Source organism: Alexandromys fortis, unplaced genomic scaffold (genome assembly GCF_014885135.2).
Source record: "Alexandromys fortis isolate MF-2015 unplaced genomic scaffold, M_Fortis_MF-2015_v1.1 scaffold_8_9099976_23576923, whole genome shotgun sequence".
Taxonomy (NCBI): Eukaryota; Metazoa; Chordata; class Mammalia; order Rodentia; family Cricetidae; genus Alexandromys; species Alexandromys fortis.
Genome location: NW_026067899.1, coordinates 636,369 through 639,183, shown reverse-complemented (window position 1 = coordinate 639,183; position 2,815 = coordinate 636,369). Strand labels below are relative to the sequence as shown.

Here is a 2,815-nt window from a genome sequence, read left to right as displayed (position 1 = left end):
ATTCCACTTAAATCATTTTGCTTAACCTTCCAGCCGAGCTCTTGAGGTAGACCGGCGCTATTTTTATTCCCCACCCCACCCCCGCCCCCCACTTAACAGCAGGGGAATCTGCTGTCGGGAGGGCGTTAAGTAACTTCCAGGAAGTCTGAGAACTAGTTTGAGCCGGAGCTCAGATTAGACTCTGAAAGTTTTTCTCCAGAGTAGGGCTGTTAACCCGACTTCTAGGTGAAGTCGGACGGTTGGGGGAGGCCTCCGATCCTGCGTCAGCAGAGACAAACTTCCGGGTCTACAATCTGCGCTCAGAAGCGGTGAGTAAGGGAGAGGTAAGAGAGACCACACGCCGCAGCGAATCTCAGAACCGCCCGGGGCAGAGCAGGAACAGAAGGCGAGTGTCTCTCTGGAGCGTTCTCACGAGCTCAGCACTTCAGTCCCGGTGCAAGACCGGACTTTGTCGTGGATCACCGGCCGTGTGGACCTCTGCAGGTAGCCCAGACTTCACACCCTAACATGGAAGTTTGGGAAGAGAGGTGTCTGAGCCAGAGACCCTCATCCTTCACGGGTGTTCACTCCAGCTCACATTCCGGGGCACACGTATTCCCCACCCTCCCCCTCCTCTGGTTGCGCAGTGAGGCCCATTTTCAGAAGAAGGGACTCCTCGGAGTTGTTGAAGGAGGAATCTGACAGTCTAGACCTTTCATTTCAAAACCCTAGAACCAAGATGTACTCTTGACCTTCGCTTTCCAGGCGGGGCCTGACGCGGCAGGCTCCTTCCGCCCCCTCCCCCCCGCGGTGAGCACAGGACAGCGCTGGTTCTGGCTGCCCTGTCCTAGGCGCAATCCTCGCTAGGTCTTGCCGCACCGCACCTCGGGCACCCAACAGGGATGACAGCGGGGTCCGGGCTGCGCCTTTCCGGAGCTGTCGTGTGTCTCCAAACCACGCTCTGGGAGTAGGCCCTGTGCGAGAGAGAGCCCTGTACACCAGGGGCTCCTCCCAGCCCACTGGGATAGTAGAGACACAGCTGGACCCAAAGATCCGGGCAGGACGAGAAGGACTCAGACCCCACTGCCCGGTGCTCAAAGATTTCTCGGTACTTTTGTGGTACCAAGTGCTGCTGCTGGCCCACAATGATTGAGAACCTAGGACGACACTGTTCCCGGGTGGGGGTGGGGAGTGTGGGGGGAGGTCCTCCAGGCTTCCTCAGACAGTAGCAGGGTCTGATTGCAAATTTGGGGGATGTAGAATACAATTCCAGGTCTAAGAATTTACAGCCAACATCCTGACTTAACAACAAAGAAAAACCTAGATGACTTGATCAAAGAAACACACACAGCACACAAGAAACATACAACACACAAACAGGCACACAGGGTGTGAGTCCCCAGGAGAATACGATGCGTTAAGTCTGCCTAGCTTTGGGCTGAAAGCAAGTAACTGACTCTTTCCCAGCACATCTCTTCATCTACAACATAGTAATTCCCACACTCGGAGTTGCTGATGGGGAAACTGAGATAGTGCAGTCCATAATGATTAATAGCAACAAAGGTAAGCTGTCCCATCTTCAGAGAAAAGCAACAGGACATGACATCACAGTGACAGCAACGGTCCCCACGGTGGTTTTGGCGCTAGTTCACTGGATTGTCCAAAAGTTCTTGCCACTATGTCTTAAACCAGAGAGCTGTTAGGCCACTGTCATAAAAAAAAAAAAAAAAAAAAAAAAAAAAAAAAAAAAAACACAGCTTGCCAGCCCTTAACCCCAGCACTTGTGAGGCAGAGGTAGGAGGATCTCTGTGAGTTCGAGGCCAATGTGGTCTACAGAGTAACTTCCAGGGCAGCCAGGAATACATAGAGAAACTCTTGTCTTCAAAACAAAACAGAAGAAGAATAATTAAAAAAAAAAAAAAAAAACCCAGCTTGCCACTTTGTACTAAAATGTATCTGTGAGGAGGGATTACAAAATCAAACACTGGATGTCAAAATAATGAGAAAGGAAACGATTGGGAAACATTCGGTTAAACAGGGTGAAACAGATTCTTTGTTTGCCACAGAGCCTTCCCAGCCTGGGGTTTGCACAGTGTAAGTCTGAGCAGGCCTACTTCAGGCCGCTCACCACGCCTGCCCATCACTCACTTCCTCCCCAGCAGCTTGGACTAATCTCACACTTCGGGTTTCTCAGTTTTCAGGCCTGGCACAGCCCTGCGAGATCAACTTCCCCATCTGTGGAATACCTGTGAAGGGCTGCACTTCAGAGTTCCCTGAAGAAAACCATATCCGATGTCTTTGTTCCAAGCACTGGAGCACGTGGACACAGGCCAACAAAGCCAGCAATACGCAGAGCAGGAGAGATGACTCAAAGGTTAAAAACACTTGGGCTCTTGCAAAGAATTCTGGTTTCCTCCCCAACACCCATAATGCAACTATCTGCAATCCCAGGCCCAGGGGGTTCAACAGGCATGCCTTTGGTGCACATGTGTTAACACCGGCAAAATATTCAAACATATAAATGAAAATAAATAAATAAATCTAAAAAAACTTTTTTTTTTTTTTTTTAAAAAAAAAAAGGCAATACGTTAGTTCTGGAGGAACGCCCAGACTCTATGGAAACAGACACAAATAATGACAAAATGAAATCAGCACCACTTTGAGCAGCTGCCGGGTAGATTAGGGTGGGGCCTATTCTCCAGAGCTCTCAGTGGCCAGGTTGGGCACTGTACAGATGCAGGAGCTGCAGAGAACTGAGAAGGCAGGCCAGGTCAGGGTTGCAAAGTGTGTGCTGTATGCACGCTCAGTTTGCTGCATTCAACAACGGTTTACGAAA

At 50.2% G+C, this 2,815-nt stretch overlaps 1 long non-coding RNA gene across 1 annotated transcript; it reads left to right on the top strand.

Moving 5' to 3' along the window:
* Positions 1 to 314: 314 nt before the first annotated feature.
* Positions 315 to 2,536, top strand: LOC126489519 (uncharacterized). Its single transcript, XR_007588951.1, has 2 exons — positions 315 to 483; positions 2,174 to 2,536. It is a non-coding gene; the product is annotated as an uncharacterized lncRNA (long non-coding RNA).
* The last annotated feature ends 279 nt before the right edge of the window (positions 2,537 to 2,815 follow it).